Source organism: Oncorhynchus nerka, linkage group LG9b (assembly GCF_034236695.1).
Source record: "Oncorhynchus nerka isolate Pitt River linkage group LG9b, Oner_Uvic_2.0, whole genome shotgun sequence".
Lineage (NCBI taxonomy): Eukaryota > Metazoa > Chordata > Actinopteri > Salmoniformes > Salmonidae > Oncorhynchus > Oncorhynchus nerka.
Genome location: NC_088424.1, coordinates 37,952,192 through 37,968,434, shown reverse-complemented (window position 1 = coordinate 37,968,434; position 16,243 = coordinate 37,952,192). Strand labels below are relative to the sequence as shown.

The 16,243-nt window shown below is 46.8% G+C and overlaps 1 pseudogene; it reads left to right on the top strand.

Moving 5' to 3' along the window:
• Positions 1–16,243, top strand: part of LOC115114026 (potassium/sodium hyperpolarization-activated cyclic nucleotide-gated channel 2-like) — a 73,978-nt pseudogene that overhangs the window by 20,845 nt on the left and 36,890 nt on the right.

Sequence of the window (16,243 nt, the reverse complement as noted above, 5' to 3'; positions counted from 1 at the left end):
AGAAGCATACCCCTTTTATCTGGTTGGGTTTAGAGAAGCATACCCATTTTATCTGGTTGGGTTTAGAGAAGCACACCAATTTTATTTGGTTGGGTTTAGAGAAGCATACCCCTTTTATCTGGTTGGGTTTAGAGAAGCATACCCCTTTTATCTGGTTGGGTTTAGAGAAGCATACCCCTTTTATCTGGTTGGGTTTAGAGAAGCATACCCCTTTTATCTGGTTGGGTTTAGAGAAGCATACCCCTTTTATCTGGTTGGTTTAGAGAAGCATACCCCTTTTATCTGGTTGGGTTTAGAGAAGCATACCCCTTTTATCTGGTTGGGTTTAGAGAAGCATACCCCTTTTATCTGGTTGGTTTAGAGAAGCATACCCCTTTTATCTGGTTGGGTTTAGAGAAGCACACCCCTTTTATCTGGTTGGGTTTAGAGAAGCATACCCCTTTTATCTAGTTGGTTTAGAGAAGCATACCCCTTTTATCTGGTTGGGTTTAGAGAAGCATACCCCTTTTATCTGGTTGGGTTTAGAGAAGCACACCCCTTTTATCTGGTTGGGTTTAGAGAAGCACACCAATTTTATCTGGTTGGGTTTAGAGAAGCATACCCCTTTTATCTGGTTGGGTTTAGAGAAGCATACCCCTTTATCTGGTTGGGTTTAGAGAAGCATACCCCTTTTATCTGGTTGGGTTTTAAAAAGTATTTTACTAGGCTAGTTAAGAATACATTGTTATTTAGAATGACATCCTAGGAACAGTGGGTTAACTGCCTTGTTCAGGGGCAGAATAACAGATTTTTACCTTGTCAGCTCTGGGATTTGATCTTGCAACCTTTCGGTTACTAGTCCTAAGCTCTCACCACTAGGCTACCTGCCGTGTATATCCATCTGTGCCTGCAGACTTGTGTAGCGGTATGTGTTTGTGTGGGAGTGAGTGAGGGAGTCCTGTCGTGTGTGTTATAGTTCTGATTAATGTGTTGTATCTGGCTGTAACACATGTCTGCTCTGTTCCTGCTGTGTATCTGATGGCCGACTGATGGGAAACTGTCTTCCCCCTCTCATTAATCGTTCTTAATTCGGTCCAAAGGAACAGCAGGCAACATGGTTCTGCTGACTGTAGTCTTCTCCTTTAATCCTGCTTCTAGGGATTGTCATCTTGATCACTAGAGAATCTTGCAGCAAATTAAACAAGAAATCTTGAAGAATTCTGTGACTGTGATTCTCTCTCTATTTTTCTCTCTCTCTCTGCTTCTCTATCTCTCGATGTCTCTCTCTCTCACACACACGCACGTACTCACACACACGCACGTGCTCACACACACGCACGTACACACACACACACACACACACACACACACACACACATCCTTCCTCTCCGCCTTAACTCATTCCTTGTCTCTCCATCTCTGTTTTTAGATCTTCCATATGACCTATGACCTGGCCAGTGCAGTAATGCGTATCTTCAACCTGATTGGTATGATGCTGCTGCTGTGTCACTGGGATGGCTGTCTGCAATTCCTGGTTCCCATGCTGCAGGACTTCCCCCAGGACTGCTGGGTCTCCCTCAACAAGATGGTGGTATGTGTTTGATTCATTACATGTTTTACATTCACAAGTAAAACTGGATAAACAGAAAAAAGCCTCTGCACACTTCCAGTTCGATACAAAGTTATTTTAATTGTAGCTAAGCTTTCGTTCAATTGACCTTCATCAGAGCATATTATACACAGTGACGCACAGTTATGCTCTGATGAAGGTTGATTGACCGAAAGCTCAGATACAATTAAAATAACTTTGTATCGGACTGGAAGTGTGCAGAGCCTTTTTTCAGTTTATCCAGTTTTCAGCACCTTCAGTAATACATTTTGGGTGTGCGGGGGATTCAACCTATTATATACGTTCATAGTTAGAACTAGCGACTAGAGCAGCAAAAGGAAGCCATTCATTAATCAATGCTTGGTTCCTAATCAATAAGAATAGTCTCCCACAGGTACACAAAACATCTATCAGATACAGATTCTGTTGTTGATTTATCAATAGAACAAAAGACCTTCATCATATTGCTCGTGATGAAAGCTTTGTGAAGAAGGCCTATTGGGAAAACACATCAATGTGTTTTAACTAGAAATCAGTCCAGTGATTAGTACTATTGATGGTTGTTTGAACCGTCTACTGTTAGAACAGTCAGCCAGTGAGCCAGACACAGCCAGCCCAGCCATCTGAAGACGAGCGAGGGAACGGTGAGAAAAATAACAAGTCAGGCAACACGATTTATGCACACCTACGCATCCCTCCCTTCATCTCTCTCTCCCTCCACATCCCTCTCTCCCTCCGCATCCCTCTCTCCATCTCTCCCTCCCTCCACATCCCTCTCTCCCTCCGCATCCCTCCCTCTCTCCCTCCCTCCACATCCCTCTCTCCCTACGCATCCCTCCCTCCATCTCTCCCTCCCTCCACATCCCTCTCTCCCTACGCATCCCTCCCTTCATCTCTCTCTCCCTCCACATCCCTCTCTCCCTACGCATCCCTCCCTCCATCTCTCCCTCCCTCCACATCCCTCTCTCCCGCCGCATCCCTCTCTCCCTCCCTCCGCATCCCTCTCTCCATCTCTCCCTCCCTCCACATCCCTCTCTCCCTCCGCATCCCTCTCTCCATCTCTCCCTCCCTCCACATCCCTCTCTCCCCCTACGCATCCCTCCCTTCATCTCTCTCACCCTCCACATCCCTCTCTCCCCTACGCATCCCTCCCTTCATCTCTCTCTCCCTCCACATCCCTCTCTCCCCTACGCATCCCTCCCTCCATCTCTCCCTCCCTCCACATCCCTCTCTCCCGCCGCATCCCTCTCTCCATCTCTCCCTCCCTCCACATCCCTCTCTCCCTCCGCATCCCTCTCTCCATCTCTCCCTCCCTCCACATCCCTCTCTCCCTACGCATCCCTCCCTTCATCTCTCTCACCCTCCACATCCCTCTCTCCCTACGCATCCCTCCCTCCATCTCTCCCTCCCTCCACATCCCTCTCTCCCTACGCATCCCTCCCTTCATCTCTCTCTCCCTCCACATCCCTCTCTCCCTCCGCATCCCTCCCTCTCTCCCTCCCTCCACATCCCTCTCTCCTTACGCATCCCTCCCTCCATCTCTCCCTCCCTCCACATCCCTCTCTCCCTACGCATCCCTCCCTCCATCTCTCCCTCCCTCCACATCCCTCTCTCCCTACGCATCCCTCCCTCCATCTCTCCCTCCCTCCACATCCCTCTCTCCCTACGCATCCCTCCCTCCATCTCTCCCTCCCTCCACATCCCTCTCTCCCTACGCATCCCTCCCTCCATCTCTCCCTCCCTCCACATCCCTCTCTCCCTACGCATCCCTCCCTCCATCTCTCCCTCCCTCCACATCCCTCTCTCCCTACGCATCCCTCCCTCCATCTCTCCCTCCCTCCACATCCCTCTCTCCCTACGCATCCCTCCCTCCATCTCTCCCTCCCTCCACATCCCTCTCTCCCTACGCATCCCTCCCTCCATCTCTCCCTCCCTCCACATCCCTCTCTCCCTACGCATCCCTCCCTCCATCTCTCCCTCCCTCCACATCCCTCCCTCCATCCCCCTCCCATCCCTCCCTCCATCTCTCCCTCCCTCCACATCCCTCTCTCCCTACGCATCCCTCCCTCCATCTCTCCCTCCCTCCACATCCCTCTCTCCCGCCGCATCCCTCCATCCCTCCCTCTCTTTTTCTCATCAGGGAGGGGCAATGACAGGAAAGATTAAGAGGGAAAGGGAGGAATGGGAATGTGCCCGGGCAGCAGGCTCCTTTGTTCTTGTCTCTTTTCTCTGGGAGGTAAAAGCTGAGTGTTTCTAGGTCCATCCGTCAGTCCGGCCTTTTACATGCCGAGGGAAAACCGCTCCGTCTGCCAGCCTCTGCCCTACCCACCAGGCACAGCTCCAAATGGGTTTTTAAACGGATTGGGTTCTGCTCCTCTGCTGTCATTGGGCCTGCCACCACGTCACGTAAATGTTCCGTTATGTTTACATTTTCCTGCAGGGCAGATGTTGACGTGTGTTCCTTTTTATCGACGTACAGAACTAATACCCCATCAATTGAGTCCCCCGGTGGGCCTAAAGCAATGAAAGGAGAAAGCAGATTAAAGTTTTCCTTTTATCTGTTATGAAGGGACGAATCCCTCTTGGTTTGTGATATCCAATTGAATTAGACTAGACTGTCAGGACTGTCATCTGAGCTGTGTTTCCAGCTGTTTTGTGTCTCAAGATTTGTTTAAATCAGGTCAGCTGAGAAAGGAGAAAATACCTTGGCTCTGCTTCCCAATCTTACGACCTTGGGAGGTATTGCAGGGGTGAGGTGGGGGTTCAAGTGACCAGAACAGATATTAGTTGATTTGTTGATTGATCAGGTAACAATGCTAATATGAAAGGCATGTTTGAGAATGTGATAACAACAGTGGGACTCGTGTGGATTTCCCAGGACACTCTCTCTAATGCAAGGTTCTGAACATCTCTACCTCTCAGGAGTGTGATGTCAGACTGTAATAAACCTCTTGACCTTCTCTGACAGGTACAGGCATTCTGACAGGCCACCTCAAAGTAAAAACCTTATCCTTCTATAATAGACACCTAGGGGTCCTGAATACTTTATAGTGTACTGTATAAACTCCCAAACTGACACTCTCTCTGTCAGGCCATTGACTTCCCTCTTCCCCCTTTCCCTCCCCCTCTTCCTCCCTCCCGGTGTATAATCAAGGGCAGCATCTCTCCAGAGGGCCGTCACTCTGAAGTGAGCGGCCCAGGCCACCTGAGACCTCCCCGTTATTCAGTGGCTGACAACTCGTAACATTAGCCACCGTGTAGCAGCCAGGACATCCATCATCACTACTACACCTACACAAGCTATAGTACAGGCCGATGGAGGAGTCAGGAGTCCCCACAGGCAGTAACTCATGGAGGGCAACATGAGGCGGACGGGGGCGAACCTTTAGTGGTGAACCTATAGGCCTTCAGTGGTGAACCTATAGGCCTTCAGTGGTGAACCTATAGGCCTTCAGTGGTGAACCTATAGGCCTTCAGAGGTGAACCTATAGGCCTTCAGTGGCGAACCCTTCAGTAGGCCTTCAGTGGTGAACCTATAGGCCTTCAGAGGTGAACCTATAGGCCTTCAGCCTTCAGAGGTGAACCTATAGGCCTTCAGAGGTGAACCTATAGGCCTTCAGTGGTGAACCTATAGGCCTTCAGTGGTGAACCTATAGGCCTTCAGAGGTGAACCTATAGGCCTTCAGAGGTGAACCTATAGGCCTTCAGTGGTGAACCTATAGGCCTTCAGTGGTGAACCTATAGGCCTTCAGTGGTGAACCTATAGACCTTCAGTCGTGAACCTATAGGCCTTCAGTGGTGAACCTATAGGCCTTCTGTGGTGAACCTATAGGCCTTCAGTGGTGAATCGATAGGCCTTCAGTGGTGAACCTATAGTGGTGAACCTATAGGCCTTCAGTGGTGAACCTAGTGGTGAACCTAGAGGCCTTTAGTGGTGAACCTATAGGCCTTTAGTGGTGAACCTATAGGCCTTTAGTGGTGAACCTATAGGCCTTCAGTCGTGAACCTATAGGCCTTCAGTGGTGAACCTATAGGCCTTCAGTGGTGAATCGATAGGCCTTCAGTGGTGAATCGATAGGCCTTTAGTGGTGAACCTATAGGCCTTTAGTGGTGAACCTATAGGCCTTCAGTGTGTGACAGGTTAGTATAGTGGTGGACCTATAGGCCTTCAGTGTGTGACAGGTTAGTATAGTGGTGGACCTATAGGCCTTCAGTGTGTGACAGGTTAGTACAGTGGTGAACCTATAGGTCTTCAATAGAGAAATCATGAGAATAGCCTACACAATCGCAAAGCACGTGAAATATATTCTCATGCTCGCCGCTCACATAGCCGAGTTTCAGCAGAATATAATCTGCGGGCACCAAGAGTGTGCAGCTGTCAACTGGTTTTGGCATGGAGCAGTTCACAGAAGAATGACATTGGTAGCCGGTAGGGTAGGAAAGACGGTTATATGTAGGATATCTACCAGTGAATGCTAACTAAGGCAACAATGATATGCAAACCAGGTATTTAAAAAGTTTAATCTGAGGTGTTGGTTTTTAGGATAGTAGGATTTGTGATGCGCAATTGTGATCAGGGGCGTAGACATGGATGTGCCTTTGTGGACAGAGGCCCACCCACTGGGGAGCCAGGCCCAGAGAGGCCCACCCACTGGGGAGCCAGGCCTTCCAAACAGATTGATGTGATGTGATGTGATTGGGGAGACAGGCCCAGAGAGGCCCACCCACTGGGGAGCCAGGCCCAGAGATGTGATGTGATTGGGGAGCCAGGCCCAGAGAGGCCCACCCACTGGGGAGCCAGGCCCAGAGAGGCCCATCCAATCAGATTGATGTGATTGAAGCTTTGTTGTGGACTTAGACCGTCACATTTTTTATTTACAGTAACAGTCAAAAGTTTGGACACACCTACTCATTCAAGGGTTTTTCTTTATTTTACTATTTTCTATATTGTAGAATAATAGTGAAGACATCAAAACTTTAAAAAAACACACATATGGAATCATGTAGTAACCACAAAAGTGCTAAATAAATCTAAATATATTTCATATTTGAGATTCTACAAAGTAGCCAACCTTTGCCTTCATAAAGTAGCCAACCTTTGCACACTTTCTCCCCAGAGACCAGCAAAGCAAAATCCTGATTGGATCTTTTTGTCTCTTCGGTGTTAACCCTTTCCTTTTCATCATAAACTGAAGAGATTCAATCAAAACATAATTGAAAATAATAATATAATTATCAATATTATTATATTATTATAATCATTATTTTATAAATCCTTAGCCCTTCTCTGAAGGCATAGAAGGCTCATTGTTCCCCACTGTGTTTGGGTTAGTAATCATTTGTAGAGTGGTTCTATCTTCCCCCAGCATGCATTTATTCTATCTGAATGTCTAAAGAATCCATATGTTGTTCTGAAATAGTGGACATTTTGAACTGTTATTATGGTGGGTATTTGACAAAATTTCAATCATGGTCTTGAATTGGACTCGCATTTTTCTGGTCTCATTCTTGACTCTGTCTCGGTCTCGATCTTCAATCAAATTTATCCATAAAGCCCTTTTTTACATCAGCAGATGTCACAAAGTGCTATACAGAAACCCAGTCTAAAACCCCAAACAGCACGGTGGCTAGGAACAACTCCCTAGAAAGGCAGGAACCTAGGAAGAAACCTAGAGAGGAACCAGACTCTGAGTGGTGGCCAGTCCTCTTCTGTCTCTGCCGGGTGGAGATTATAAGAGTACATGGCCATTTAAGGCCAGATTGTTCTTCAAGATGTTCAAACATTTATAGATGACCAGCAGGGTCAAATAATAATCACAGTGGTTGTAGAGGGTGCAACAGGTCAGTACCTCAGGAGTAAATATCAGTTGGCTTTTCATAGCTGAGCATTCAGAGGTCGAGACAGCAGGTGCAGTAGAGAGAGAGAGTCGGAAACAGCAGGTCCGGGACAAGGTAGCACTCCCGGTGAACAGGTCAGTGTTCCCCAGCCTCAGACAGAACAATTGGAACTGGAGCAGCAGCACGACAAGGTGAACTGGCGCTAGCCAGGAGCCATCAGCCCAGGTAGTCCTGAGGCATGATCCTAGGGCTCAGGTCCTCCGGGAGGGAGTGAGGGAGAGAGAGAGATAATTAGAGGGAGCATACTTAAATTCACACAGGACACCAGATAAGACAGGAGAATTACACCAGAAAGAACAGACTGACCCTAGCCCCCGGCACATAGACTATTGCGGCATAGATACTGGAGACTGAGACAGGGGTGGGTTGGGGGACACTGTGGCCCCGTCCGACGATACCCCTGGACAGGGCCAACCAGGCAGGATATAACCCCACCCACTTTGCCAAAGCACAGCCCCGACACCACTAGAGGGATATCAACAGACCACCGACTTACTACCCTGAGGCAAGACTGAGTATAGCCCATGAAGATCTCCTCCACCACAAAACTGGACAAGAAGATCACGTCTGTGACTCAACCCACTCAAGTGACGCACCCCTCCTAGGGACGGCATTGAAGAGCACTAGTAAGCCAGTGACTCAGTAATAGGGTCAGAGGCAGATAATCGCTGGGAAGAGAGGGGAGCCGGTCAGCCAGCAAGGGCAGTTCGTCGCTCCAGTGCCATGCCGTTCACCTTCGCACCCCTGGGCCAGACTACACTCAATCATAGGACCTACTGAAGAGATGAGTCTTCATTGAAGAATTAAAGGTTGAGACCGAGTCTGCATCTCTCACATGGATAGGCAGATCATTCCATAAAAATGTAGCTCTATAGGAGAAAGCCCTGCCTCCAGCTGTTTGCTTGGACATTCTAGGGACAATAAGGAGACCTGCGTGTAGGTATGTACAGCAGGACCAAATTGGAGAGATAGCTAGGAGCAAGCCCATGTAATGCTTTGTAGTTTAGCAGTAAAACCTTGAAATCAACCCTAGCCATAAAAGTAAGCCACTGGAGTAATATGTTACCTTTTTTGAGCTCTAGTCAGGATTTTAGCAGCTGTGTTTAGCACTAATGAAGTTTATTTAAGGCTTTATCCGGGTAGCCAGGGAGTAGAGGATTGAAGTAGTCTAAGCTAGAAGTGACAAAAGTAATTGATTAGCTTTTCTGCATCAATTTTGGACATAAGGTTTCTGATTTTTGCAATGTTACGAAGATGGAAAAATCTGTCCTTGAAATATTCTTGATATGTTTGTCAAAAGACAGATCAGTGTCCAGAGTAATGCTGAGGTCCTTCACAGTTTTATTTGAGACGACTGTAAAACCATCAAGATTAATTTTCAGATCCAACAGCAGGTCTCTTTGTTTCTTGTGACCTAGAAATAGCATCTCTGTTTTGTCTGAGTTTAAAAGTAAAACATTTGCCTTCCTTATGTCTGAAACACAGGCTTTCAGGGTAGGCAGTTTTGGGTCTTCACCCTGTTTCATCGAAATGTACAGCTGTGTGTCGTCCGCATGGCAGTGAAAGTTGACATTGTGTTTCTGAATGACATCACCAAGAGGTAGAATATATAACCCTATTTTGAGATGTGAGATCACAATTTCTTTCAATAATGACAGGAATGGAAAGGTCTTAATTCCTCTGAGATTGCTATGCCAAACATCACCATGTTTTGTTTTCCAAGTTCGAGATCGAGGCACTGACATGATCTCAATGGAGATAGCTGAGGTGACTACACTGACTGTGCTAGTGGCAGACTCCACTAAAGCTGGAAGTTGTGAAGATGGCACCGGAGGGGATGGATGTTGTTTTATGGGCTTCTAACCAGTTGTGCTATTTTGTGTTTTTTCACATTGTTTGTAACTTGTTTTGTACATAATGTTTCTGCTACCGTCTCTTATGTCCGAAAAGAGCTTCTGGGTATCAGAACAGCGATTACTCACCTTGAATTGGACAAATCATTTTTCTTTAATTAGTCGGACGGGAACGATATACTCCAAACACCCGTAAAGTCCCTCATCCCCCATCATTCGCTGCAGAAAGAAACTGAGAATTTGAGGAAAGAGATGTGCCTTGTGAGAATCAGTGGCTAATCTGGCTTCGCCACCCGTACTGTTAGCAAACATTCAATCGATGGAAAATAAATGAGACGAACTGAAAGCATGCAAATCATACCAATGGGACATTAAAAACGGCAATATCTTATATTTCACCGAGTTGTGGCTGAACGACGACATGAATAACATACAGCTGGCGTGTTATACAGTCCATCGGCAGGATAGAACAGCAGCCTCTGGTAAGACACGGGGCAGGGACCTATGCATATTTGTAAACAATAGCTGGTACACGATATCTAAGGAAGTCTCGAAGTCTTGCTCGCCTGAGGTAGAGTATATCATGATAAGCTGTAGACCACACTATCTACCTAGAGTTTTACCTATTAAAATACTGTGATTTTAATAGGATTTGATGTTCGGAACTTATTGCTCCTTATACATGTATATCTGCTGCAGATCAAAAAGAGAGTGCATGAGACAATTTATTTAGATCATTAATGGAAATTAAAGAGCTGAAAACAAGTTCTCTCACTTGGAGTCAAAGTATCGATATAATACCGTCCCAAATAATATTGTGATATGTACCTGTATCGATTTTTTTCCCCATCACATATTTTTTATGTAGCACAAAAGCAGTTAGTATGGCAATTAAGCATCAATTAATTAAACATTCTAAATAGCCAGCTATTACAACCACCAGGGAATGATGATCAATGCTAGTCCATTCTATCAAGTTTAATTCTACATTGGGAGGATTGTGGATTAACAGTGAGAGAAAGAGAGTTTTCATCACCAGATAGAGGAGCCATGTGTCACAGGAGTGAAGGGCTAAATGGATAATGACATAGGCAGCAGCGGCTACTAACAGACAGAGTCAATGGTTAAAGGACTGTAATTATTGGTGTTAATTAAATGCCTCTGGATTAAAGACCGTAAAGAACGCAGAAGTGCTTCAGTCAGACTGGAGGAGACACATAGAGACTTCATTAGAGAAACAGCTTCAGTCAGACGACTGGAGGAGACACACAGAGACTTCATTAGAGAAACAGCTTCAGTCAGACGACTGGAGGAGACACACAGAGACTTCATTAGAGAAACAGCTTCAGTCAGACGACTGGAGGAGACACACAGAGACTTCATTAGAGAAACAGCTTCAGTCAGACGACTGGAGGAGACACACAGAGACTTCATTAGAGAAACAGCTTCAGTCAGACGACTGGAGGAGACACACAGAGACTTCATTAGAGAAACAGCTTCAGTCAGACGACTGGAGGAGACACACAGAGACTTCATTAGAGAAACAGCTTCAGTCAGACGACTGGAGGAGACACTTCAGTCAGACAGAGACTTCATTAGAGAAACAGCTTCAGTCAGACGACTGGAGGAGACACACAGAGACTTCATTAGAGAAACAGCTTCAGTCAGACGACTGGAGGAGACACACAGAGACTTCATTAGAGAAACAGCTTCAGTCAGACGACTGGAGGAGACACACAGAGACTTCATTAGAGAAACAGCTTCAGTCAGACGACTGGAGGAGAGAAACAGCTTCAGTCAGAGGAGGAGACACACAGAGACTTCATTAGAGAAACAGCTTCAGTCAGACGACTGGAGGAGACACACAGAGACTTCATTAGAGACAGCTTCAGTCAGACGACTGGAGGAGACACACAGAACTTCATTAGAGAAACAGCTTCAGTCAGACGACTGGAGGAGACACACAGAGACTTCATTAGAGAAACAGCTTCACTGGAGAGACACACAGGGAGGAGACACAGTCAGACGACTGGAGAGACTTCATTAGAGAAACAGCTTCAGTCAGAACTGGAGGAGACACACAGAGACTTCATTAGAGAAACAGCTTCAGTCAGACGACTGGAGGAGACACACAGAGACAGCTTCATTAGAGAAACAGCAGCTTCAGTCAGACGACTGGAGACACACAGAGACACACAGAGACTTCAGAGACTTCATTAGAGAAAGCTTCAGTCAGCTGGAGGAGACACAGAGACTTCATTAGAAACAGCTGGACTGGAGACACACAGAGACTTCATTAGAGAAACAGCTTCAGTCAGACGACTGGAGGAGACACACAGAGACTTCATTAGAGAAACAGCTTCAGTCAGACGACTGGAGGAGACACACAGAGACTTCATTAGAGAAACAGCTTCAGTCAGACGACTGGAGGAGACACACAGAGACTTCATTAGAGAAACAGCTTCAGTCAGACGACTGGAGGAGACACACAGAGACTTCATTAGAGAAACAGCTTCAGTCAGACGACTGGAGGAGACACACAGAGACTTCATTAGAGAAACAGCTTCAGTCAGACACTGGAGGAGACACAGAGACTTCATTAGAGAAACAGCTTCAGTCAGACTGGAGGAGACACAGAGACTTCATTAGAGAAACAGCTTCAGTCAGACGACTGGAGGAGACACAGAGACTTCATTAGAGAAAGTCAGCTGGAGGAGACAGAGACTCAGAGAAACAGCTTCAGTCTGGACTGGAGGAGACACACAGAGACTTCATTAGAGAAACAGCTTCAGTCAGACGACTGGAGGAGACACACAGAGACTTCATTAGAGACTTCAGTCAGACGACTGGAGAGAAACAGAGACTTCAGAGAAACAGCTCAGACGACTGGAGGAGACACACAGAGACTTCATTAGAGAAACAGCTTCATTAGAGAAACAGAGACTTCAGTTCAGACAGACTGGAGGAGACACACAGAGACTTCATTAGAGAAACAGCTTCAGTCAGACGACTGGAGGAGACACACAGAGACTTCATTAGAGAAACAGCTTCAGTCAGACGACTGGAGGAGACACACAGAGACTTCATTAGAGAAACAGCTTCAGTCAGACGACTGGAGGAGACACACAGAGACTTCATTAGAGAAACAGCTTCAGTCAGACGACTGGAGGAGACACACAGAGACTTCATTAGAGAAACAGCTTCAGTCAGACGACTGGGGGAGACACACAGAGACTTCATTAGAGAAACAGCTTCAGTCAGACGACTGGAGGAGACACAGAGACTTCATTAGAGAAACAGCTTCAGTCAGACGACTGGGGGAGACACACAGAGACTTCATTAGAGAAACAGCTTCAGTCAGACGACTGGAGGAGACACACAGAGACTTCATTAGAGAAACAGCTTCAGTCAGACGACTGGAGGAGACACACAGAGACTTCATTAGAGAAACAGCTTCAGTCAGACGACTGGAGGAGACACACAGAGACTTCATTAGAGAAACAGCTTCAGTCAGACGACTGGAGGAGACACACAGAGACTTCTTTGGAGAAACAGCTTCAGTCAGTCAGACGACTGGAGGAGACACACAGAGACTTCATTAGAGAAACAGCTTCAGTCAGGAGACTGGAGGAGACAGACGACTGGAGGAGACACAGAGACTTCATTAGAGAAACAGCTTCAGTCAGACGACTGGAGGAGACAACAGAGACTTCATTAGAGAAACAGCTTCAGTCAGACGACTGGAGGAGACACACAGAGACTTCATTAGAGAAACAGCTTCAGTCAGACGACTGGAGGAGACACACAGAGACTGAGAAACAGCTTCAGTCAGACGACTGGAGGAGACACAGAGACTTCATTAGAGAAACAGCTTCAGTCAGACGACTGGAGGAGACACACAGAGACTTCATTAGAGAAACAGCTTCAGTCAGACGACTGGAGGAGACACACAGAGACTTCATTAGAGAAACAGCTTCAGTCAGACGACTGGAGGAGACACACAGAGACTTCATTAGAGAAACAGCTTCAGTCAGACGACTGGAGGAGAGACTTCATTAGAGACAGACACTGGAGAGACTTCATTAGAGAAACAGCTTCAGTCAGACGACTGGAGGAGACACACAGAGACTTCATTAGAGAAACACTTCAGTCAGACGACTGGAGGAGACACACAGCTTCATTAGAGAAACAGCTTCAGTCAGACTGGAGGAGACACACAGAGACTTCATTAGAGAAACAGCTTCAGTCAGAGACTGGAGGAGACACACAGAGACTTCATTAGAGAAACAGCTTCAGTCAGACGACTGGAGGAGACACAGAGACTTCATTAGAGAAACAGCTTCAGTCAGACGACTGGAGAGAAACAGCTTCAGTCAGACTGGAGGAGACTGGAGAAACAGCTTCAGTCAGACTGGAGGAGACACAGAGACTTCATTAGAGAAACAGCTTCAGTCAGACGACTGGAGGAGACACACAGAGACTTCATTAGAGAAACAGCTTCAGTCAGACGACTGGAGGAGACACACAGAGACTTCATTAGAGAAACAGCTTCAGTCAGACGACTGGAGGAGACACACAGAGACTTCATTAGAGAAACTGCTTCAGTCAGACTGGAGGAGACACACAGAGACTTCATTAGAGAAACAGCTTCAGTCAGACGACTGGAGGAGACACACAGAGACTTCATTAGAGAAACAGCTTCAGTCAGACGACTGGAGGAGACACACAGAGACTTCATTAGAGAAACAGCTTCAGTCAGACGACTGGAGGAGACACACAGAGACTTCATTAGAGAAACAGCTTCAGTCAGAGACACACAGAGACTTCATTAGAGAAACAGCTTCAGTCAGACGACTGGAGACACACAGAGACTTCATTAGAGAAACAGCTTCAGTCAGACGACTGGAGGAGACACACAGAGACTTCATTAGAGAAACAGCTTCAGTCAGACGACTGGAGGAGACACACAGAGACTTCATTAGAGAAACAGCTTCAGTCAGACGACTGGAGGAGACACACAGAGACTTCATTAGGAAACAGCTTCAGTCAGAGGAGACACACAGAGACTTCATTAGAGAAACAGCTTCAGTCAGACGACTGGAGGAGACACACAGAGACTTCATTAGAGAAACAGCTTCAGTCAGACGACTGGAGGAGACACAGAGACTTCAGAGACTTCATTAGAGAAACAGCTTCAGTCAGACGACTGGAGGAGACACACAGAGACTTCATTAGAGAAACAGCTTCAGTCAGACGACTGGAGGAGACACAGAGACAGAGACTTCAGACGACTTAGAGAAACAGCTTCAGTCAGACGACTGGAGGAGACACACAGAGACTTCATTAGAGAAACAGCTTCAGTCAGACACACAGACTGGAGTCAGAGACACACAGAGACTTCATTAGAGAAACAGCTTCAGTCAGACGACTGGGGAGACACACAGAGACTTCATTAGAGAAACAGCTTCAGTCAGACGACTGGAGGAGACACACAGAGAGACTTCAGTAGAGAAACAGCTTCATTCAGTGGAGGAGACACACAGAGACTTCATTAGAGAAACAGCTTCAGTCAGACGACTGGAGGAGACACACAGAGACTTCATTAGAGAAACAGCTTCAGTCAGACGACTGGAGGAGACACACAGAGACTTCATTAGAGAAACAGCTTCAGTCAGACGACTGGAGGAGACACACAGAGACTTCATTAGAGAAACAGCTTCAGTCAGACGACTGGAGGAGACACACAGAGACTTTAGAGAAACAGCTTGGAGGAGAAACAGCTTCAGCTTCAGTCAGACGACTGGAGGAGACACACAGAGACTTCATTAGAGAAACAGCTTCAGTCAGACGACTGGAGGAGACACACAGAGACTTCATTAGAGAAACAGCTTCAGTCAGACGACTGGAGGAGACACACAGAGACTTCATTAGAGAAACAGCTTCAGTCAGACGACTGGAGGAGACACACAGAGACTTCATTAGAGAAACAGCTTCAGTCAGAGACACACAGACTGGAGTCAGAGACTGGAGGAGACACACAGAGACTTCATTAGAGAAACAGCTTCAGTCAGAGACTGGAGGAGACACACAGAGACTTCATTAGAGAAACAGCAGAGACTTCATTAGAGAAACAGCTTCAGTCAGACGACTGGAGGAGACACACAGAGACTTCATTAGAGAAACAGCTTCAGTCAGAGACGACTGGAGCTTCAGTCAGACACTGGAGGAGACAGAGACTTCATTAGAGAAACAGCTTCAGTCAGACGACTGGAGGAGACACACAGAGACTTCATTAGAGAAACAGCTTCAGTCAGACGACTGAGGAGACACACAGAGACATTAGAGAAACAGCTTCAGTCAGACGACTGGAGGAGACACAGAGACAGACGACTGGAGGAGACACAGAGACTTCATTAGAGAAACAGCTTCAGTCAGACGACTGGAGGAGACACACAGAGACTTCATTAGAGAAACAGCTTCAGTCAGACGACTGGAGGAGACACACAGAGACTTCATTAGAGAAACAGCTTCAGTCAGACGACTGGAGGAGACACACAGAGACTTCATTAGAGAAACAGTTGGAGAGAAACAGCTTCAGTCAGACGACTGGAGGAGACACACTTCAGAGACTTCAGTCAGACATTAGAGAAACAGCTTCAGTCAGACGACTGGAGGAGACACACAGAGACTTCATTAGAGAAACAGCTTCAGTCAGACGACTGGAGGAGACACACAGAGACTTCATTAGAGAAACAGCTTCATTAGAGAAACAGCTTCAGTCAGACGACTGGAGGAGACACACAGAGACTTCATTAGAGAAACAGCTTCAGTCAGACGACTGGAGGAGACACACAGAGACTTCATTAGAGAAACAGCTTCAGTCAGACGACTGGAGGAGACACAC